The following is a 24,301-nucleotide window of genomic DNA, read 5'->3' on the forward strand; positions in this document are numbered from 1 at the left end:
TCTTTTATCAGAGTATTAGTAGCTCCTTAGTGCTTATTTTAAAAGTAATTTGAAAACTTACGTTCACTGAACTTGGATATATTTGACCTATTTACCTCTATAATATCTTCCACTGAAGCAGTCTAAGCTCCTTTACAAAAGGTTTTGCAAACAGAGTGTACAAATTAATTTCTCCCCTAGTCAGAAGAAAGGCATTATAGCTTGTATTTTTTCAATGTGTTTTTATTAATATGTTATTTATTTATATATCTTTATAGCAGGCATCATGACAATAACTACAACTTCATTAGATCTCATGACACAGCATTCAGCTTTCCGAAAATTCATCCTGTATTATATACTTTCTTAAAAGGCTCTTTTTGGTGCTTAAATTTACTGTTTCCCTGCAGGTCAAGAACGACACACACACATCTATTTCACTAGGAAAGCAAACCACATCTGCAGAACTCCTTTCTGCTTCAAGATAATGCACTGAGTTTCATTGGGGCTGATGACTTTGTAACACCATTCACTTCCATGGCTGCAACATCTGCTCCTCTGAGATGCAAGTAAAAAACCAAGATCCTTCTAGTACCACACCACACTATAGGCCTGTTAATGTCAGCTTTATTCTGGCAGGCAAAGGCTTACTTTTCCTCCTGAAACCACCTTTTTTCTATTTAGTGTTCCCGCAAAGACGTATGATTAAAACAAACAAACAAAAAAAAAAAAAGGCAAAAGAAGCAAACTTGCTTAGCCCACTGGGTTTAGCCTTACTTAGCAGTAATTGTACCATTTCCATAATGACATGATGAATTTGCAATCACTTAAAAATATCTTTATTAAACATTTCATACATGAGGGTTTTTTCCCCTTCCTTCAGCTTTCAAAGCATAAGTGCTGCTCAATCTCATCACCATTTTGAAGTCTGCCACTAAACTACTATGGCAAATGAACAAAACAAGCCTCTGCCACGAATCTTTGGAGATATTACCCTCCTGCCTCACGCACTCTACCTGTTATATACCCTTCTGTGCAAATGAACATCTTTCTTCTTTCTGTAGTCAGTACTGAATGTTCCACCTAAAAATCCAGCCTCTTCATTCTAGCATTACCTAAATTCTTAGAAGTGAAACTAAATATATTACACATCATGTAAACTAAGAATGAAAAATAATTGTTATCCCTCGAGAAGCTGATAAAATGCTCACAGCTATTCAACATGACACAGAAATGCTTTAAAAATAAAAACCTGTGAGCAAAGCAATAAAGGTCTGAAAACAAATATGAAAATATGAAAAATTAGTCTCTCATCTTACTTAACAATCGTATTTAAAAGTAAGAAGTCTTTTATTTATAAACTCCAAAAATATTTAATAATTTACTCTGAACTTAAAAAAAATATGGTCATATATAATTAAAATAAAAAAGCATCCAATTTTTTTTCCTAGATATTTCTCCTCTGGAAGAATATTTACACATATGCACAGTTTTGCTGTTTCTCTCCCATACCCCTCCACACATGTGCATTATACAGATTTATATACAGATCTGTATTATACAGATTTACAGATGTGTATTATACAGATTTACATAGGGAGAGTAAGAAACACAAGAACTAACACCTATACTCAATAAATAAGTCATAAGAAAATCCAATCTTATTTCTACATGTCATTGCAATGGGTTTTAAAGAAACCTGCTCCCCACAGTCATTAAAAAGGTTATGTCCCACTACTGTCCCAGAAACAGGAAGAATAGAACAGAATACTGAAATCAAAAAGTCAGTACAGATTTTCCCCTAACAACACTAATCTGAACTTACTGTAATTTGCATAAATATTCAAGTAATTAATCAAACCATAATACTCAAGCTCTGTTCTTCCTCAAGCTTTACATTCCCCTAATAGAGGGATAGCACTTTTCCTCAAGCTTATTTGGCCAAGCTATAAATTAAAATAATATAATGTGAAATAAATCACACTCAAACTCGCCAACTGCCTGTGTGTTTATATATATTATCAGAAATAACTCAGGATCTACTTATACTCCCAGCTGAAGTCAGCTGGAATTGTACCACTGACTTCCAATCACACAGAACCATGTTAAACATCTCTGGCCAAGACTTTGTTTTAATTCCTGTGAAACACATTTCACATTTTGATGCCATATAAAGAACAACAGTAATAACAATAAGTCAGCCTTGCGTAAAACCATAAAATGTTCAAAATAAGTATGTTAAGACCTGCTTGTATAACAGAGGGTGCTGACAACAATTTAAGCTTGTGATCACCTGCAGTATTACATCCAGGATACAAAGCTAATTTTAGATTTCTGGATGAATGCCCACTGTAGGATGTGCTATTTTTACTAAGTTCTGACAAGTCTGCCCAATGGCACATCTCCACTTCTGAGGTGGTACTGAAAGACTATTAAAGCCTTCAGTTACTGCTTGGCTCAAAACTGCAAACTACATAACTCTTTCACAAAACTGTTCTTCATATTCTGATTGACTTTACACAATTGAATTTATGAATAAAACCAAAATAAATACCTGGAAGCTAATAACTAAAAGAATGGGTATTAATCTTCTCCCCTGAAGCATTTCTCATCAAACTCCAAAATAATAGGATTTTATATATATTATCACAACTTTCAGTTCAATGCACAGAAATAAACATACAGAAATAGCTTTCCTCTTCTAGGCAGACTCTTGCAGGTGTCTATACTATACTGACCACACTTGTCTCTGTCTTACTGAGTAGTAAAACAAAATCAAAAATGTAACAAATCCCCATTCCCAATACAGGTATTACTATAATCCATATAATAACATGGATTTGGGGGACCACCATCCATCAAGTTTCAATTTAGGCCTCTAAACCACTGAGTGCAATGAACAATTCAATTTTACATATGAGTTTATACTACAGAGCCACTTCATAGGTTTCTCAAAGAGATATTTTTAACCAAGGTACAAGGTCAGCAAATCTGGAATGAGCTTTTGCAATTACAATTTAAGATTTCTACCTTTCTACTCATATGTTCTTTTTCCCTTACTGCCACATTCCAATAGGTAGACTGAGACTGTTCTGAGAGATGTCTACTGTTATGACAGATTTAATACATTTTTAATAATAGAGATTTAAATATGAGCATGGTATTTGGCATGCATCTTGAAGCAAATCGTAAGATGTATCTTCTGCCAGACTCCAATGAGGACAATGCAATAGTAGGGGGAAACGTCAGCCAGGAACAGTTACATGAAACACAAACCCCCCTGACAATGAAAAAGTCCTTATTTATTAAATTAAATGCAAATTTTTCATTCTAATACTTCTGATCTGTTTTCCTGGATTTTCTCAGGTACGCTTAATTAAACCCACTCATCAACACCAACTTTGTTCAAAAGAGCAATTAATGAATATGGCACAGAAGCAGCTTAGCCCTGAAGGAGTCCCTGACATTTGTTCATAGCGAAGACTGTTCATTAATTGCTCCCCTTGTTCTAAGCCTCTTAATGATATTTTTGACACAGCACCACAAGTCATTGTGACTTATTCCTCACAGCTAGTGACATGTACACTACGTAAAGTTAATAAAACTACCTTTGAATGGTTTTCAAGAAGACATTTAAAGACGCAGAGGAAAAAAGGTCTGGATGTGCTGACAGTGGAATAAAGAGGTTAATATTAAATTTTGTACTATTATCTTCAGAATACACTTTACATTGCAGACAATTTAAGAAAATAATTTGTGTTCCATATTCACCACAATAAATGGAACTCCAGCAGAAGTCCACTGTGCTATTCCAACCTACTTCAACTGTGCTCCCACATCAAACTAAACTGTAATGTTTCATGGGTCTTCTGCTGGTGATAAGTTCTCAGGTAAATGAGAAGATTGGCTTTTTGATTGCTTTGGTAAAAAAAAAATACTTTTTTTATTTTTTAAGAAATAAAAGGTGGAGAGCAGAGTCTGGCTCTGGGTTATAAAGTAACCACATTAAACCAAAGATGTCTCTCCCATATATAAAAGAGGGTTTTTATCATTTCACACCAAGTACTTGCTCTAATTTATGGGATGGCTTCGCTGATCTCTTTTGGGTTTCAGAAATGAGTGTGCACTTTATAAGTTTGACAAAATAACTTTTTTATCTCTGTAACATCTCTATAGTGTCATACCATCCATAATCAGGTTCTACAGCAGAGCAAGTAATAATTCACGAAAGACACTCAAAGCAAATAGCAAACAAGGTGCATGCAAAGGTCATATCTGGAGAATAGCTGAAGGCCCTGTAGATCCACAGACCTTCAACAGGCAAATGAGAACAGTGTCCACCCTTAGAGCTGGTGACATTACTTCAACTAGCCTGACCAAGTCTTCCAACCTGGAATTCAGTTACTGTAGTTCATATTATATAGCAACTCCTCCTGCCTGCCAATTATTCACACCAACAGAGCCATCAAGTCTCACACAGTTATACGTGGGAGAAACTCTGTGTTAAGCATTTCATTAGCTTATTGTATACTTCTAAGTACTTGACAAAAGTAGCATAGCAGCAGTGGATGGTTAGCTGGAACCTTGTTTTTTTAATCTAGTTAAAACAGACTCAGATCCTGTGAACAGCCAAGCAGTGACTAAGAGAGTAAGACCTGGAGCCCAAGTGGGGTGCCAGGTGTGCAGCGGTGGAGAGAAAGAAGAAAGGCTTTCACACTTTTGCAACTGCCTATCTACTACCTCCCACCACATTGTTCTCCTATGGCACACAGCCTCTGGTTTCCTCTGAAGCTTTCCATTCCCACTCATCCCACCTCTTATTTCTCCCAGCTGCTTCTCCACTCTTGCCCACTACCTATATCATTATCTTTGCCCCTTAAATGAGGAACTAAAACAACCCAAACACACCCACCTACAACAGCAGCTGCCCTTCTTTGTCCTGAGCTTCAGGACACAAAGCAGCAGGAAAAAAAAATGACAGCCCCATGAGTGCCAGCAGGCTCCTGCCAGGCGAAGCACCCCTGGCTTGCTCAGAGTTCACTGACAGCAATACACTCACCATGAGCTACAGGAATGCAGGAAAGGTAACCTGCATGTCTTAGACATGACAGAGGACATTCAGCACACCTTCTGATGGCCCACTGAAGGCTGAGATGGCACATGGCTTGCTCACAGAAAATATTTTATCTGCTGGGACACCAGCTTGGTTGACTTACTGCAGAGTGAAAGCAGAGAAATTCCACCTAGTTAAAAAAATCACAAGTTCTCATCCTTGATGGACTAGACAAAGAATCATTTGTCCATTTACACACATGTAACCTAGAAGCAGAATGCAGGAGCACCCTGGCCTGCCTTATACCATAGGCATTATTCTGCACATGACAGATGAAGCTGAATCAAGCCACATTACTAAACAGTAAAGCAAAAGAAATTCTGATTTTTTGGGTTTTTTTCCTTAAAATGTAAAGCATGAAGGAACTCAACAGAGCATATGAGCTCATTTTATTAGCATTGCTACTATAGTGTAGATAACAAACTATGTAGAACTTTTATTTCCAATTTTTTTTTTTCAAACAGGAAGCAATGCTAATGTCAATCCTCAGTATTCCACACCCCTTCATTAACATTAAGACACCTCATCTTTAATTGAGAACCCTAAAAAGCAATGTATTACCCTACGTTATCTGAAATAATATATTAGGACCTATTGATGCCACTTTCATGTGCTGTTTGAGGAACCATAACCTGAAGAATTTATAAATTAAACCATAGCAACTGTACAATCTTACACAATACAGACTGAATCACAGCCTGCAGCGAGACTGCATGGCAAGGTAACACCATCAAATCAGAGGCAAACTATGGAGAAATATTTGCACTTAAAAAGCATTCATCAGCTTTCAGAAAATTATATTCAAGCCTCAAATGCCCATGTACATCTTTATTAATGTAGTCCAATTAGCCTGTCCATGTTTCTGATCCATCTAAATGATAACTTATTAATTTGAAAAAAATTCTGCTGATTCGATTGTATTTTCTAAATTCACTCAAATCACATAACCACATCTGCCTTTAAAAGATCCCACTATAGTCATCATGAAAGATTAATTTAAATTCTATTTCTTTTATTCACTCCTTTTCCCTTTCCAGCAAAGGTTGCTGCATTTATCCCTGCAGTCCAACTTGCCAGAACAAAGTTAAGAAGTTTATGAATTTTAGATATTGCACATAATCAATATTTGATGCTAATATTTCTTTGCTCTTCAAAGACATGAGCTCTTCAGGGCTCAAACTAAAACTATCAACTATTAGAAGAGTGTCCTGATCTCTCTTTCTATTCACTTTGTCTTTTGGAATGATCTTGTGCACTAACCACTGGACTGAAACTGGTAAGTTCTTCCTGACAAAAAGACCTCTCTGTCCTCGCACTATTATTTTATGTGGGATACTACAGCACTATTTTGGCTAAACAAATGAAGAAAGCATATTATCTAGCCAGTGCTACTGCTTCACAAACCAGAATAAACTGTAAAAATGTGTGTATATGTGTGTATTTACAGAGGAACAAATTAAAAAAAAAGCATGCTCTCATGCAAGCATCCCTACATATATATATAGGAAGTGGAAGGTAAAGTTAATTTTGACCATACACACAGTAAACCAGGAAACATTTATAAGTGCTGGTCGCAAAGAGTTCTTTAAGAAATTACAAGTTTCATAGATACATTGTATTATTAATATAAAGATTTTTAAATTATAGATAAGTTTTACTGTCAGGAGGGAGCATTACTATGATCCAGTCATCTACCTAGAAAAATTTTGGTCACTAAGCCCCACCCAATTTCTACACAGAAATTATTGCTCAGATGAGTTCTGTCTATCACAGCCTTCACTTAATTCACACACATTTATCACACATTACTAAAGTATCTGTCAACACTGTAGTTTTACTATACAATTGTGTTACTATACAGCTGTGTTATACTTGATCTTTCTTTGATGGTTCAGAACTTCAAGCAAACCAAACATGTCATCTGCCAGTTCCAGACAGCTGCTGCTCAGCAGAAGTGCCTGAGGCAGACAGACAGGTAGTGTCTCCAGCCCACTTCAAGCCACACTATATAAGACACCAGAATTATTAAATCACAGAATGGCTAGGGTTAGAAGGGACTTTAAAGGTCATAGAATCATGAAGGTTGGAAAAGACCTACAAGATCATTAGGTCCAACCTTTGGCCAGGCACCTCTGTGCCAACTAAACCATAGCACTAAGTGCCACATCCAGGGATTTCTTAAACACTTCCAAGAATAGTGACTCCATCACTTACTGAGCAGCCTTTTCCAATCTTTAAGCACCTTTTCAGTGGAGAAATTCCTCCTGATGTCCAAACTGAATCTCCTGTGGCATAGCTTGAGGCCATTTCCTCTTGTCCTGTTGCCAGTTGCCTGGGAACAGAGGCCAACCTCCACCTTTCAGCTAGATCATCTAATTCCAATCTGCCTGCCATGGACAGGGAACCTTCCACTAGATCATGTTACTCAAAGCCCCATCCAGCCTGGTCTTGAACACCTCCAGGGATGAGGAGTCCACAGCCTCTCCAGGTAACCTGTTCCAGTGCCTCACCATGCTCAGAGTAAAGACCTTCTTCCTAACAGCTAACCTAAACCCACCCCTTTTCAGCTTAAGGCCATCCCCCCTGTGAATTCATTACCAGGTGTGCAACAAGCCAATAATTACATATTCAAGAGAGACACTGGTCATTTATTTCAGAGTTGCACAAGCCTGGACGTTCAATGGAATTCCACAACTCAAGCACACCAACTATCAAAACTTTTTACTATTTACTATTTATATGTTTTAGCAAACAAAGGAATTAGTGTTCACTGGCTACAAGTTACATAGTTCTCTTACTAATTAGTATTCTATCTTCCAATGGTTAAGGATTCCCTTGCTTCTCGTGCTAATTTGTTCAATACTCAGTCTTTCTCATCTTTTGAGTCGGTGGGTTTCTTTGTGGTCTTCTTATCAGTGGTCTGTGAGTTGCTGATCAGAACATCCCTCTGCTGGAATTACCTTTTATCCAGTTGGACCTGATTTCAGCACAATTGCTAAGTTGGCTTTGTTAGTTTCCTCCTTATCTTGGGAGTTCTGTCAGTCGTCTTTGCGGCCCATAAATTCTGCATTCTTTGAGTCTAATATTAGTGGGCATCCTTCTTCCGGAGCTTTGTTAACCTCCCCCTAGGTCCGAGGTCATTGACACACGTCAAGCATAAACCTTAACAAGGCAATTCCACCAACAAGTAATTTGTTTTTCTAATACCTGGACATCACTTAGAGCTTGCTTGTTAGCTGCTACTTGTTTCACAGATTCAATCTCCCTTCTTGTCGATTAGGCTTGAAAGTATACAAAGATCAAACATCAAAGAACATCCTTTCTTAAAATAATTTGCATACTCCACATTTTGCAAAATCAAGACCACAGTTATGAGCCTAAATGCTGTTAAAATAATGAATATTGGGAACTAAAGTTACAAAAAGAGGCTAAAAGAAACAACATTTCAGAAGAGGATACTAATAGTTTATACATCAGTTGCCTATTGCTAAAGTGGAAGAGATTATCTTCTCTTTATTGCTTTCTCCCTAGAGAACTCCAAATTCCTTTCAGTCACAGTATGAGATGTAAATGACAGGTAAACCTCAACAATATAATGGTAAGTGTTGTTAACTCAAATCCTTACAACTCAGCCACAAAAAGTAAGGCTCCTATGAGCACTTCAGTGCACATAAACCTAATGTTTGTAGGACTACTAATACAATTATGAAAGTCAATGCAGATGCTATTATGAAGCCAAAGGTTGGGGTTTTTTTTCTATTCCTAATATTTTGGGATGAAGAGTGTCATTAGAAGTACCTAAAAGACAACACAAATGATATTCAGAATGATTACAGGCAGTTTCTTCTAAGATTGCTCATCCCAATTATCAACTATCAATAGATATTAATATAAGCACTCACAGAAACAGTATTTTTTCAAATGAAGATTGATTTGTAGAAAATAACTTTTTATGTGGGAGCAAGAATATGCAATCCATGCAAAATTTCTTATAAGGCTTAGAAAGTTTTAGTGACCAAATAAGCAAGCAAGAAAGAAGGTACTCAAACATACCATAAAGAAACATTTCTCACAGTGCAGAAAGGGACAAGAGGAGACAAGCATCTGGCTTGGCAAGAAGCAGACCAAATCTGCTAGTTAAAACCAGAAATCTCTAGTTCCTCAGGTTTCACCTGTAATCAGGTTCTCTAGACTTGATCTATTGCTACAAAGAAACTTTTGAAGGTGTCAGTGTGTGCAGATAGCTGGGAACAGGCCTGGTGTCAATGGCTCTGCTCATCCTGAATGCCACTTTCAAAATGCTCAGTGTTGGCACTGTTAGAAATTTGGGGCTTATAAAAAAGTTCAAGGTTGATAAGAGTAGCAGGAAAAACCCCCAAACCTCTTGTTTAAAGGACTTCAAGGAAAATGCTAAATCTACAAAATAAACATGCAATTATAAACCAGGCCTGATTTTCATAGAATTCACAGTAAATCAGAAAGGTAAGTTAAAGCACATGCATTTTTTCCTCACAAACAAACCGAGCTCCCTATATTTCCAGGCACTTCTTACTAAAATATTAGTGATACGCCCCTGCAACAAACTAGTTCTTTTTTTAGCCTTTTGTGGGGGAAAAAAGAAACAATTACAACACAGTAGCAGAAGTTGAAGGACAAGCTTTGTCAACAGTCATCCTATAAAAAGAATAATATGTCTTTTTCCCAATAGGCAGATAGCCCATTGCAGGCAATGAGTTCATAGGGGTACTCAAAGGAAAATAACACGTTTGTTCAAGTTATTTTAAGAACACTTTATGATTACAGGTTTGAGAGACAAATATAAAGACTCAAGTAAAATATCAGAATTAAGTGTTTACCTCTAGTTCAAGACTATTTTTCCTCAAAACTCGACACTGATCTCATTGGCCTTCAGATTAAATAAATTTGCAAAACAAACTTCCCTGCCAGTTACAGATAACTGAGCAAAACCTGAATTTTTTAATAAAAGCTACGTGCAAAGTCACTTGTAGAAAGGATACTGAAGGAAAAAAAAATCAAGCCACTCCACCCAGGCAATTAATGTAATTTGAAACAACAGCAAAAAGAACAGCAATTCGGCTCTAGAGTCTACATCTCTCTTTTGGCTGTTGTTGCTAGTTACACTTTCTTTTTTCGTAAACACCAGTTTAAGGATGATTCCCAAGCTTCACTGGTTTGTCTTCTATATTCAAGACTTAAATAATCTTCAGGTAAAGAGCCTGACACTATGCTCAGTAAAGCAATAGAATATAAATTCAAGAATCTTGCAACTTTCTTGGACAATTCAAGAAAGTCTGTAAACTCTTGACCAAACTTTACAACAGAATTACATCACTTCAACAAGTCTCCAGAGTCTGGGGTTATAGCATTTTAGGACTCCTATCCTATGCATCAGGAGAAGTTTTTCTCCCCACAAACACCACATCTTGCACTTCTTTAGATTTGTGTGCGTGAACTCATGCTCTTGGCACATGAATGTAGAAGGGTTTTGTGGTTTTGTATTACCAATTTCAACAGCATGTACTAGAAAGCATTATAATTTTTCAATGGAGTAAGGTCTGACAGACAAACTCTGGAAGACTGAACTTCCGTTTTTAACAGGTTATTACTCTGAATTTCCCCACTTCTGACATACTCAAGGGCAATGCAATGAGGCATTGCCTTTCAGGTACCTCACACCTCAGGAGATAAGTTTAGACTGCTGGTGAAGACAGGCATATAGCTGTACCTAAGTCCATTTGCAACCTCCAGAAGAAAGCTTTTTAACAGGCAGCAAACACAACAAATAGATGTATCAATACACTCTAAAGCAGACGCAAAATTCAACAAACTTTGTTGTTTTGATGGATTAATTACAATTTTATTCTGCACACACAATCCTCCTCTCCCCTCCTTCTTCATCTGACAACAGCCACTGCACAGCTGCTGTAACACTGAGACCGGTGCCTATGAGGCCTTACAGGGATCAGTGGCCATGGGTACTTCAAAGACAAAGTGTTAAGAGAATCAGTTCCTTAATACTGTTTACACTATGGTTCCACACTAGCACAACTAAAAAGACCCCATAGACAACTGACTGACATAAAGTCACAGAATTTCGAAGAGGGACAACAAACTACATCAGCACTCTCTGACTGGCACAGTATCCTCCATCTATATCTGTCTGCCTTTGGAAAACACAGCATACAGTGGTATTCAGGTCACAAAGAGAATTTTTTAATAGAGGACAGGAATTAAGGAAGTTTTCTGGTTGCTTATGTTTTTCTGAAGTATTTCATCAAGTAAGGGCCAGAACATGGATTTGCAGGTCAGAAAACAAGTGGAAGGGACAACAGTATCAACATCATCATTAAGCAACTTCAGCATCACAGCTAGTTTATGAGGCTTATAAGAGTCATTAGAGAATGGGCCTACCTCAGGCTGATAAGCCTTGCAAAGCACTATCAGAAAACAGTCCTCTCCCTTCCAAAGCTGAAATCCCATCTTTTGGCTAAGCTATTAGTCCCATGTTGCAGCACTGGGTAATATAACATCAGACACTAGTAGCAATTTTGTATACCTACTCTCTCCTAGACATTCTTATGAAGTAGTTCAATATCACTGCTTAGGTTTAAAAATCAACAAGGAAAACCATGCACTGGAGCAGGAGAAGTAGATAAAAATTAAGATACACACACACTGTTTTTATGATAAAAACTAATAAAACAACCACATAGCCCTAGTGCAAGTTCAGAATAAGAAAGCAAATGAGACATAAGAGGCCATCAACAACCAAATTCAGATTAAGTAACATACCAGCCCAATGACTAGATATTCTCTTTTCACTGTCTTCAACTTTGACTCTGACTTAGTAAAGAAACCCTAAAGCTTTGCTAGACTTCAAGAGACACAAAGAGAGACACATGACCTATCCACCAGTAAGTGGCAAGGCTAGGAGTTTCTCCTCTAATACTTGGCAATTTCACTATCAGACAAGGTCAACAGAAAGGGCTTCATCCCACACATGTTCTCCCCTAACAAGGTCACTTCAGCAGTACTCCCAGGGTACTAGGGAGTTTTGCCAATGCAAATGTTAGTGGTCTTCCAGTGAAAGCAGGTCATTGAAAAAACACAGATGATAAAAAAACCACACATGGACAGAGACACAAAAAAAAAGGCAACAGGAATTTCTGAAGTGACTTTGTGCTGAAGAAAACACAGTGCAGAACAACTGCCTAATAATTTTTAAAACCACAACACAAATAATCATTTGCATACCTTTGTCTGTAGAGTTCACCAGCAATAGAAATGACTGATTCAGCAACAAGATGACTGTGGGTCAGAAGAACAAGGCCCAAAATTATTAAAATATTTCTTCCTGACTACAGAGACCTTATAGTTAACTTTATATTAAGCATTCCTGATTGCCAGTTAAAACTAAGTCTAACCAGAAAGCACATTTCAATAGTATTCTGGGTTTCCACCTAGACTAGCAATTCAGAGAAGGAAGACAGCAGCAGAGAAGGCAGCTCAATTTTGAAATTCAGAGAAGGGGCGGGGAAAAAAAAGAGGGAAAATCTCACAATTCACAGTACAGCCCATCTTTTTAGCCAATTCACATTATAAGACAATCCTACAGCCATCCCATATTCTCTAATTCATTCATCACATATAGTTAGTAAAGTCTAGGAATGCACACCAGTATTACAGAGAGAGAGACAGAGAGAGAGACAGAGAGAGAGACAGAGAGAGAGAGAGACAGAGAGAGAGACAGAGAGAGAGAGAGAGAGAGACAGAGAGAGAGACAGAGAGAGAGACAGAGAGAGAGAGAGAGAGACAGAGAGAGAGAGAGAGAGACAGAGAGAGAGAGAGAGAGACAGAGAGAGAGAGAGAGAGACAGAGAGAGAGAGAGAGAGACAGAGAGAGAGAGAGAGAGACAGAGAGAGAGAGAGAGAGACAGAGAGAGAGAGAGACAGAGAGACAGAGAGACAGAGAGAGAGAGAGAGAGAGAGAGAGAGAGAGAGAGAGAGAGACAGAGAGACAGAGAGACAGAGAGACAGAGAGACAGAGAGACAGAGAGACAGAGAGACAGAGAGACAGAGAGAGAGAGAGACAGAGAGAGAGAGAGACAGAGAGAGAGAGAGACAGAGAGAGAGAGAGACAGAGAGAGAGAGAGACAGAGAGAGAGAGAGACAGAGAGAGAGAGAGACAGAGAGAGAGAGAGACAGAGAGAGAGAGAGACAGAGAGAGAGGAGAGGAACAGGCTGCATTTCAGCATTTTCAAAGTTATAATTGCTCTGAGCTTCTCCTAAACCAAACAAATACTGCTAAGTGGATACATCCTCTAGCAAGGGATTAAAACAATTGGAATATTATATCCCAAAGATTCAGAGCTGCTCAATCAACATCTCCTAAATGAAATATTAATCTCCATTACTGGGGTAGGTAACCATGAAAAGGTTGATCAGTTCCATCAGAAATTAAGATCCAAGAATTCTAAGGTATACTGGAGCTCTGGGATATATCCTGATTTAAAAAATTGGAAAAGGAATGAAAAACCATATTATCTGGCTATCACACATGAAATTTCGCAATGCAGATAAGGTAATTGGAGATAAGTCTGGAAATGATAGTGCAGCTGGCATGCTACACAGCCTTTAAACTTTCTAAACAAATCATTCAAACTGTTTGCAAAAAAAAAAAAACCAACAAAAAACATTAGAAAAGAAAGGTTTCAACCTTGAGTTGAGTTAAACTCAGGCATTTCACTGCAACAGCCTCAGTGAAGACTTTGTATCAATCCCAGCTTTCTGCTACTCTCATGGACAAACATCAACTCTTTTGGGAAGTTGATAAACTCTCTAATATATACTGGGACGCAATTAGATTTCTTCCAAAATGGTCCCCAAATTGAAATTCATTTTATTAATACATTTATATAAAAATTGTGAGTATGGAGATAAAGAGTTGATACTATACAGAAAAAATCTTATTGCATCCAAGTACTTCAGAGGAAATACAAATCTGAGAACAGATGCATGAACAAATATACTAAATAACAAAGATTTGCATGCCTTATCCTTTAGAATATATATTCTAGGAAAAAAATCAAGAGGACACTAACTAGACTGCAGTTTGGGGATCGTTAGCTTGATTTAGATTTGTTACTTTCCTGACAAATGTTAAGCAAACGTGCAAACTGATAGATGCAAACTGTCAAATTCCTAAACAAATCATCGGAAATATTTATGAAGCTAACTAAAATAAAAGCCCCAGCCTTCTTTGGAAACAGTCTGCCCTTTTAACAACAGGTTTAACAGCAAACTACCTCAACTGCACAGTTCAGGCTGTAGCATTCCCCAGGTATCTGTAAGAACTGCAGATAGCAGAGTGCCACCTGCCTTTCACGGGTCACAGCTGCAATGCTGCCGCCTGGAGATTAAATCCAGCCTACCGCCAACAGTTGGCACACATTTCTCAAAAGGGTCAGTTTGAAAAGTATTTATAGTGTTTGACAAAAAAACCAAAACAAAAAAAAAGGCACCAACCAAACAACAAAAAAAAAATTCCCACCTCATTCTTTTGAATCAGCTACAGCTTTACAAAATGTATTAGTAAAGAATAATGTATAGTCTGTAACTTAAAATTGTTTTCAAATAGCAAGGTATACACATGCCAAAGAGGACAAAGGGATGATAAAGATGACCACGAAGAGAAACAAACTGATTAAGAATAATTTGGAGAACTCAGTACTGACAAGAATGCCCATTAAACATCTCCAAAAAATGTTACAGAAAAGGAGAAGTTCCTCAGTGCTGCTTCCTACAATTACGGCAGCAGTAATATCAATTCTTCTCAGAAGCCATAGTAACTTCAGAACATATATTACCAAACATCAAAACCATATCAAAACTATATAAACCAGATGTTAAATCTAAAGCTAAATTGTGTATCACTGCTATTCAGAAGCCCATGATCACAACATATTAACCAATTACTAGATACTGCTTTACATTAAATAGCACAGTATTGGATTTCACACACTCTCCTCCCCTCTATCAACTGATAGCACTGGTAGTACACACCTACTATCAACTGATAGTACTATCAGCTCTCCACTTACGTGTCCTACAGCACAGAAATAAGACCCAGCCAACACTGGTGATAAAGTGGTTGCAGACCAGAGGGCAGAAACGGGTCTGCCTGCTCCTTCTCACCCCAGGAGCTCAGCTGCTCCCTTGGCTGAATTCCTGCACGCAACTTCTAACACAAAAGCCATAATTTGCAGGAGACTTATATTTTATTTCTTCAATTCACAGCTTGTAGTGTACAGTTTACTCACTCGAAAGCAATGAACTCCATTCATTTAAAATCTTGCATTTGTGCAAGACTACATCAAGTCAGAATCCACGTGGTTTCCCTAAGTAGGTAGGGGAAAATAAAGGGAAAAAAACCCACACCACATAACTCCTTCTTCTGGAAACAGCAGCAACACACAGTTACCAACCTCTGCATCTCTGCCCAACAGGAAATGAGTACAACAAACCTGCTACAACTATGTTTATGGATCATTACAAAGTGCACAGGCACTCCTACTACCCGTAAGTATTTTGAGAAAACAGCACTGGTTAAAGATTAAAAGGAATGAGACACTACAGATATTAATGCCTTCAGCTTTGTCGAGCAAAACAAAACAGTTGCAACATCCCAGGGAATAAGCAATACAACTTAAAAGCAAGTGTTTACACTACTTAGTAAAAAACAACCTCTCAAACAGAGAAGTAAACTGCCACACTCCAGAGCAAAACCCTAGTTCTCAGCAGGACTCCTCACAGCTGTTCACCATTAAAATGAGAAAATGAGATGAATTCATTAGTAAACATAATAAAGTTGGATTACCAGTACCTGCCAGAGAGGAAGGTGAGAACACAGCACAAAATGCAGAAGTCTACCAAAATCTTTCACTAGACTAAGCAAAGTACTTAAGGCCATACCTTTGAAGGCAGTAATACACTTATGATTGAGTATGTGTTACATATATGACATCACCGAGTTCAACAATTTTTAGTAACTCAAACTTTACTAAACTAAGTCAGTCTTATATAACAACCAGTAGATGCTCAAACTGCAAAACCTAGGATTTGAGCTCAATTTCTATTATGAAAAAATATCTGTTTTACAGCACTCTAGCTGTGCTAGCATCAGACCAGCCTTTTATACCAAAATTCAAACCCAGAGAGGTTAGCCAGTTTTCAGAAAACACGATCTTCCGATGCACTACCTTAATGCTGCCAGAGCATGCTGTCACTATAACTTTAACACCCCATTTTAGTTTCAGGATGTTTTTCTCAGCTGTAATCTTGCAAATTCAAACCATCTTCACAAGGATGTGTGTGCCTGCATGTACAGACCTATCCTGCCAATAGTCCGATTTGCTGAAGGAACAGATGCACTGACAGCTCCCCCAACGCCCGCTGCCTTCCCTCCCCCCCAACCCCGGAATAATCCCGGGCAGATTACTGTTGTGTCAATCTACAATGCACACTCAGCATCTGGAATGCTACAACAAACCCTAATAGTTGTCATTTATCTGGTAAGCAATCATCACAGATGGATTTACACAACTGACCAAGGTGTTTCCATCTGCATCGTTGCAGAATGATTCAAACTCCCCAATTCAGAAAGTGCCAAAATACAGTCACATCACCAAATGAACATAGTCCGGTTAAATAACAGGGAAAATAAAAGTACCTCAGGGCTTCAAATTGTACCACACGAATATCCCACTGAATATCCCACGTTTCTCAGACAACTGCCGGTGCCTTTCACGCCACTTCTGCTCTCACCAGAAGACGAGGCTAAGCAAACTTCACTTGCCAAAGTGTGATAAAAGCCCTCCAAAACGTTTCGGAGCCAGCGGCTGCCTCCCCGCAGCCGGGGCTCAGCGACCTCAACGCACCTCACGCTCCCGGGCGAGGACGCGCTCCCGCGGTGCGACCCCGAGAGCGGGAGCGGTGCGGGGGTCCCACTGCGCAGAGCGCCGGCGGGGACGGTCCGCGCCTCAGCCCCGCTGGAGATGCGGCTGCCTGCCCGTCGGTGTTTTATTTCTCCCTAGCAAACAGCACTGCCTTCGTGGAGAACAGCCGCCCGTTTTGAAAGGCTCGGTGGACTTTCAGGGGTGGGGCTGAGCAATGCCCGGTTGGGGCTCCGGCCGCGCTCCCCGACACCGGTCCCCAGCGGCAGCGCCGCTGCGCCTCGCCGCCAGCTCCCCCTGCCGGCACCCACCCGCTGCGCCGCTCGGACCGCGACCCCGGTCGGCCCCCGAGCCCCCCGGGGCACCGGCGGAGCCAGGGGCGCAGCCCGGCAGACCCCACGCCAAGCGACCGCGGGCAGGGAGAGGGCGGCCGGGGACGCGCCCTGCCCGCGGCGCTCCGAAAGTGCCGCCGCCCCCCAGCCCGAGCCCGGCGCGGGGGGAGAGCGGCCGGGAGGGGTTACCTGGAGGCGCCGTGGGCTGCACGCCGCGATGGTGCCCGCTCCCCGCCTCACGCCGTCATGGCCGCAGCCCCGCCGAGCCGCCCGCGCCCCGCTCGCTCCCACCAAGTTTGCGGCGCGGCAGCTGCGCGCCTCGCCCGCGGCCGGACCCAGCGCCCCGCCGCGGGGGCGGAGCAGCGGCAGCCGGGGCGGCTGCCACGGCCGCCCGGCCCCGGCGATGCGGTGCACGGCGCGGCTCGTCCCGCAGCCAGCGCTGCCCCGGGCTGGAGCGATCTCGCATTACTCCCTTCCCTCCCCCGCGCTCCCCCCTCCGGGCCAGCCGAGAAGTTGCAACTGGTTATTTGTGCTTGGCGTTTGGGTTTGTTTATATTTTTATTCCTTTTTTTTTCTTTACTCACCGCAGCTCAAAAAAAAAAAAACAAAACAAAAAAAAAAAACAAAACCATGACCTGAGACTGCTCCTCACCATCAGATCTGAGCAAGGGCGCCCCAGCGCCGGTACAGCTAAGCATAACAAATCCTGGTGAGCTGCAGCAAGCGACGGCGGGAGGGAAGAAGGAAAAGTAGGGGAGGCGGTGGGCAACGGGGCAGCTCCACCGGTGCCGGGGCCTCCGGAGCCGCAGGAGGCGCTTCCGAAACCGGGGAGCAGCAGATAGAGAAGCCGAGGGAGAGCCGGGCGCCAGCGGCTGCCCCGGGGCGGAAAAGGCAAGGAAGCGCCCCGGGAGCGCTCCCCTGCGCCCACAGTGAGCGCCCGCCGGCTCCCCGCACCCCCTCACACGCCACGCCCGCAGCCACCGAGCCGAACCCCAGTGTCCCGGCCCCGAGGTCTGGCAAGAAACTCCGTAGGCAGCAAGAGCCACGCACCGGCGGCCCCATCCCCGCGGCACCGGCGGGTGATCGCCCTGGCTCTGCGCGAGTGCGTGGCCAGCGCGGGCTGACACTCCCGCGGCCACGTAAGAGCCTCCGGCGAGTCCCTCTCCGCCCTCTCTAGTCCCCTCCCTCCCCCCACGGCACGATCGACGTGTCAGCCCCGAAAGTTCATTTCCAGGGCCTGGGAGAGCTCCCTATAAAGGTCCCGGGGCGCGCGTGGGACAGTGAGACGTGGCACTGCGGGGCTGCAGCCGGGACGCGCAGGCATCTCTCCCAGGTACGTGCGTTTGCATATCCGCGCTCACCGGACTTTTCGAACTATGTCTTTGTGTTTAGCCAGCCCACCTGTATCAAACCAGGAGATTATTTTTGTTCATGTATGTGTTGTACGTAATTCCATCAAAGTTGTTTGTTTTTTTTCTTTTATGGCAGCATTTACACATTTCTACTACAAACTGCAGCAGAAACTGACTTGTGTTTTTCAGAGCAAGACCTTCATTTACAAGACTAAAAACAATAAGAGTTTATTAGAACAAAGTCATGGAATTGATTCATGCTAGAGTAATCCTATAAAATATATCTAATTAAAACAACTAGAATCAAAACTTATCAGCAAGCCAAATGCTCCAAATCTAAATTGCCTTAAACATCCAACTCAAGAGAGAATGTAAGAAACTTGTTTGAGTAGAAACATTAATGAAAGTTTTAAGTTATCCCTAAAGATGAAGTTCTGGCATTTGGAACATTCTTTCTGATTGCTTGTTGGTAGGTATTTAAAACAAACAAAAAAAAAGGCAATGACTGATTAAAGTCATGTAACCCTGACAGTCAAGGGTGTTTCCTTATTTGTAACAATAGAGTTTGAAAAGCCAATACTATAATGCATAGTTATGTAGGATCACTTTCTCATGTGATTTCCTTCTGTTCCAGAAAATACTTGCATAGAAAATAAAAGAATTCATTTTGCACCTAAAATTACCATCAAAGTAAGTGCAGATATAAAATGATTCACATATCTACTCCATTAACTTGTTTGGAGTGGTTTTAAGACATATCTCTTCACATCAGCAAGTCCCACATTTTTTATGTATCTCCACCTATTAAAATAAGTTTAGAGTTCCTTTTTAAAAAGGAGGTATATTTGTTTTTCCAACTGCTGGGGAAAAAGATAAAACCTCCATACTTTATCTATGAAAAGTAAGCACAAAGAACTGCCAGCAAAAGAACCATCAAAACTCTAGCACCTGGAGTGATGTATGTTTTAGCCTCTAGCAGTTTCTTTGTGGTTTGGCTATGAAACGATGCCCATATAAGTAAAAAATCCCAAACAAAGAAATAAACCCCCAGAACTCACAACATTTATAGCTTAATATCATAATGCTTTAATGATATACAATATTTCCTAACAAAAATTCCACTGGAATCATATTGACTCTGTATCATTCCCAGAAGTTTTGTCATGTGCTTTATAGCTAACTACCAGTTTCATGGAAGAACAGTAATGATGTCAATGCTTGATTTTATTTAATTTTATTTGAGGAGTTCAAGGGCAAAGATGTATGAAACTGCCTGTGAGATTAACCATGCTGAAATAAAGCTACAAAATGTAGCGGTTTTTAATGTTACATGCAACTCTGTGCTATGTGCAGAGTTAAATCAGATATGTGAGTGAGTGAGACCAGAAATAGTAGGTGATGAAATCCCCAGACAAAATCTTGCAAGAAGATGCTGAGGGTCTTGTGTGTCTTTGCAGGTTGAATATTGGTGTCACAATCCCAGGCTGAGCCTCACTATATCTAAAATAAATAAGGATATTCTATCATAATCTAGGAATATTATGCTGAGGGTAGGGGAGAAAGCAACAGGAGAAGCTCTGCTATCTGATTTAAGTAAGAGAAAGAAAACGCTCAGCAGACCAAGTCCCATTGCAGCCAGCTTTCCTTCCAGTATGGAGCTTGTCTTCCTCTTCTGCCCTGTGTTTTCCTGACATGATATTTCTTCTCACTGTCACTAATTCTTGATCTCTCCTTCCAACAAAATAGAACCCAGCATGCTAAGGGATGGGCAGTATTTGAAAGCAGTAAGGTACTGCAGTGGGAAGAGGAAAGGCTGCTCAGCACCTTCAGGCTTTTGTCCAGTTTGGTGGGAAGCCAAGTTTTCAGCTCCTCCCTGTGATGGCAGGATATAAAGAGTGTGAGAAAGCGGGGAAGGGAACGGATTCCCATCTGTTTAGGTGGGAAAGCCATAGTGTGAGGGAAGGCCTGTCTTCACATTGCACATCAGAAGCACCTTGGATAGTAAGTGTGTTTTTCATCATTTGGAAATACAAAGTCAGATATAGGACACTGGAAGTTACAGTTGGGTTAAAAGGCAAAACAAACAAGCAACAAAAAAAAAAAAAAAAAAAAAAAAAAAAAAACAGAAAAGGAGAAAGGAGTAAGGAGTTAACTTCAGTAGAACTGAACCTTGAGCTATGCTTGCATCACAAGGAAAGGACTTTGCTTGCTTCACAATCAGAGTTCAAAGGCTTTATTCCCATTGCATGTTGCTTTTTCCAGACCATTGAAAACATTACTTATTTTTGTTTAATTCATGAGGAGCAGGCAGAGAAAAACTTTGAAGCCTCATAGTTAATTGCCTGCCTTTGTTTGTTGTTTTTTTTTTAACCACATCATTTACTACTTAGGAGAAAGCCTGTTGGTGACCAGAACCTTTCCACAGCAGACCAGGCAAGAGCGTGATGCATATGAACAAACTCTGTTTTCTGAAACAATGCTAAAGAACTAAGAGTTCATGCAGCCTGGTGTCTTGCATTTACCTTATATGGTCTTTCTGAGAGTCTTAATCTTCAGGTCTGCATTGCTGTTTTTTCCTTCTTTCTCAATGAGATTCAGGAAAGTATTTGCACTGCTGCATCTGAGCTGAGCAAGTCCTCAGCATTCCCTCCTTGCATTGAGCAACATCAGCTTCCAAGGCTGGATCATCATAAGTCTGACATATTTAAATAATAGAAACTTCCAGTGTTTTTTATATGTGAGAATAGGAATGACATCTTCATCCCAGGAAAACAGATAATCCAGAGGATTTAGATTGCCATCCTCATCCTCAGATGAGTCTGGTAGGAAAATATACTGTTAAAAAGCAGACTATGCAAGGCTGTAGCTGTGTATGCCCTGAAGCAGACACAGGACAAGGTCAGACTGAGCATAATTTTAATTGTCTTAACAAAATACACCATTGAACACCTTCTTTAAATCATGGGGAAATAAATGCCAAGAGTTACAAACTCCGCTGTTTTCCATCAAATTATTGTCTCATGTTATGTGCTGTATTTAAAGGTTGAACTGACTAGTCTCCATAATATCTATGAAAAGCTAGATGAGATTCTAAATTACTTGACTTTTGAGAACTAGGTGTTCTGATGAGTTTATATTTACCATTTCTGATCAAAATAGAGAATAAAGTAATATTTCTCATGGCATTTCTGTTATTAAGGCTCTTTATAAACAAAATGGTATATTGATATGAATGCATAAGATGATCTTTTCAACGTAGCTATATTATATAAGTAAATGTGCACTTGCATTTATAAATCTGTGAGCTAGTTTTTAGTAATTGCCTCTTTCTTTCCATTAATGTCTCTGATATATAAGGCACTTAAAGAAGTTGTTATATGAGTACTAAATAAGGGCCATCTAACTTCAAGTCCTTAAAAGTAGTCAGATATTTGGTGAAAATGATGAATTCTCGGGTACTGATTCATGTGATCTGAAAAAGCCATCCATTTCCTGATTCACCTTCATATCTCTTCCAGGAAAAAAATATAATATTTTACAATGAATACTATCAGTCAAATAATTTTTATGTATGTTTTTATGTCTTTCAGACAATTCTCTGAACTGATACTTTCAAAATGAAGAGGAAGATAGGAGTGAAAATGAAGAATACCTTGGAGAAATCCAGTTGTGAAGTTGGAGGAGTAGAAAAAATAGGAAATATTAATAACTCTGGTCTCTTAAGTAGGCCAGAATTTAGACTAAAATTATGAAAAATTACAAACCTAAGACATAAGCACTATTAAACTTGAATCTATATTCACAGATTTTTAAATTAGTACTTAAAAAAAAATACTTTTTCCCCCCTCTACTTTGGATGGTAATACATTTTTCTGCCTTACACAACTTCCTCATATAGACTAATTTAAGTTTTCATTTTTTGGATATTAGCTCCAAGACATCCCTTAGTCTCTGTCTGCATGTCCGTAATCATCAATACTGAATTCCTGTGTTACTACATCACCCAGCAGTACCAAGCAGAACTTAGACAGAGAGTACATACATATATATATATATGTATATGTGTGTGTGTGTGTATATATATATGTATATATGACCTTATCACTGCCAAGTGTTCTAAAGCAAAGGATATAGAGCTCATCTACACTTCAGGGTTTTTGTTCTGGCCTTTTTGAGGACGGGTTTGTATAGAGGATACTTGGTGTAACTCCTGTTTTCACAGAATTAGGCCATCACACTTTTTACACGAATATTAACCAGCTGTGAAGTTCTCATAACTTGGACAACATTTCTGTGGCACTGATCTAGCATTAGGAGCCCTAAAATAAGTTTGCCAAGTGGCAATGGAGTTGTCTGTGCACAAGAATTTAATAGTAAATTCTTCAAGTAGGCAAATATCTAAATCACTTTCAAAAAGTGATTTACCTCAATTTGAGCAAACGTTTTGCTGAAAGTATATCTTAAATCCACTAAAAATGCACATAAATTAAATTGAAATTAACAAAAAAAGACTAATCAGAAATGGGTTTACCTATAAAGAGTTTGACTGGTTTTAATCAGAGTTAATTTGCCCCTTCATTTGAGTGGAGGCAGCATATTTATGTGACCAGGATCTCGCTTACCCTCTGCCATTTCACTCTCTAAGACTCATAGTGAACACAGTAAACTAGATGTACTTGTCAAGAGGGTTTATGTAGGAAGTAAGAGTCAGGAGCTTAGTAAGATGTGATAGACCCGTTTTCTTATCCATACACTTCCAATCAGATCATTTGATAGTAGCAATAGAAGGTAAAAGTTCCATTCAAGTGATATTCTCCTCAGTTGCTTGTACACTGTATTCAGTTGCCTGTTAGGAAAAAACTGCATTGTTTACAGCCAGTCTTTGTAGTCTGGAATTGTTAAAAAACCAAAATGCCTAACAACTTGGAAGTGGCTATAGAAGCAGTACTAGGCAAGGACAAAAGAGAAAATAAATTATAACTAGTGTATGTTTATTACTGAGAAATAAAACCAAATAACACCCCCCACCCCCCACACCGTACTGAATTTATTTACTTTGCTGATTTTACTTGGACACTAAAGCACCCACCTCACAGTCTGGGTCTTCTGTGTCTGGTCTTCTGTCTCCTTGATAGTTTCACTCCTGTCAGACTAGAGCCGCAAGGGTATAAGGTTGTACTTATGTCTTCCTAGACTTGAAAGGAATCTCAGCCCACAGTTCTGCAAAGTTTTTGTGCATCTTGATTAGCACATGTGAATTTAGCAGCTCTGTTCTGCCTGTCTATGTTTCAGATCAAACATGTAAGTGTGAAAAATATGAGGGAGATTTCTCCCTACCAAGTGGCATTTACAAAAGCATGTGCTGTGAATTAGGGGCAGTGGATATTGATCTCACATTATGCTTTTGTTAATACCCCTGTTTGTGTCTGATCACTGCCCCAAATCCCTCTCATATGATACATGTGTCATTTTTGTGTTTCAAAAGTTGCCTATGTACCAAAAATCTTTGAAAAATCTGTGTTAAGCTGAACTCTCTGCCATCAAACATTTAGCC

At 39.9% G+C, this 24,301-nt stretch overlaps 1 protein-coding gene, 1 long non-coding RNA gene and 1 other non-coding gene across 11 annotated transcripts in view; 2 read left to right on the top strand and 1 right to left on the bottom strand.

The window, feature by feature from the left end:
* Positions 1-24,301, bottom strand: part of SEMA5A (semaphorin 5A) — a 395,174-nt gene that overhangs the window by 317,585 nt on the left and 53,288 nt on the right. For 5 of the 9 annotated variants that reach the window (XM_071553672.1, XM_071553668.1, XM_071553676.1 and 2 more), the window contains exon 1: positions 17,585-17,842. The exons of 1 other annotated variant lie outside the window; for it this stretch is intronic. The gene's annotated coding sequence lies outside the window, so the exon portion shown is untranslated. Of the gene's footprint in view, positions 1-16,840; positions 16,997-17,048; positions 17,070-17,584; positions 17,843-18,445; positions 18,461-24,301 lie in introns of those variants that run through there. 3 more of the 9 variants (XM_071553674.1, XM_071553670.1, XM_071553673.1) reach the window with 3 other exon arrangements.
* On the top strand, positions 18,031-23,766 carry LOC139671203 (uncharacterized). Its single transcript, XR_011697691.1, has 3 exons — positions 18,031-18,104; positions 18,630-18,728; positions 22,338-23,766. It is a non-coding gene; the product is annotated as an uncharacterized lncRNA (long non-coding RNA).
* LOC139671732 (small nucleolar RNA SNORD123) lies at positions 22,181-22,249 on the top strand. The gene has a single exon (XR_011697778.1). It is a non-coding gene; the product is annotated as a small nucleolar RNA SNORD123 (small nucleolar RNA).

The sequence above is a fragment of the Pithys albifrons genome, chromosome 4, assembly GCF_047495875.1.
Source record: "Pithys albifrons albifrons isolate INPA30051 chromosome 4, PitAlb_v1, whole genome shotgun sequence".
NCBI classification, from domain to species: Eukaryota; Metazoa; Chordata; class Aves; order Passeriformes; family Thamnophilidae; genus Pithys; species Pithys albifrons.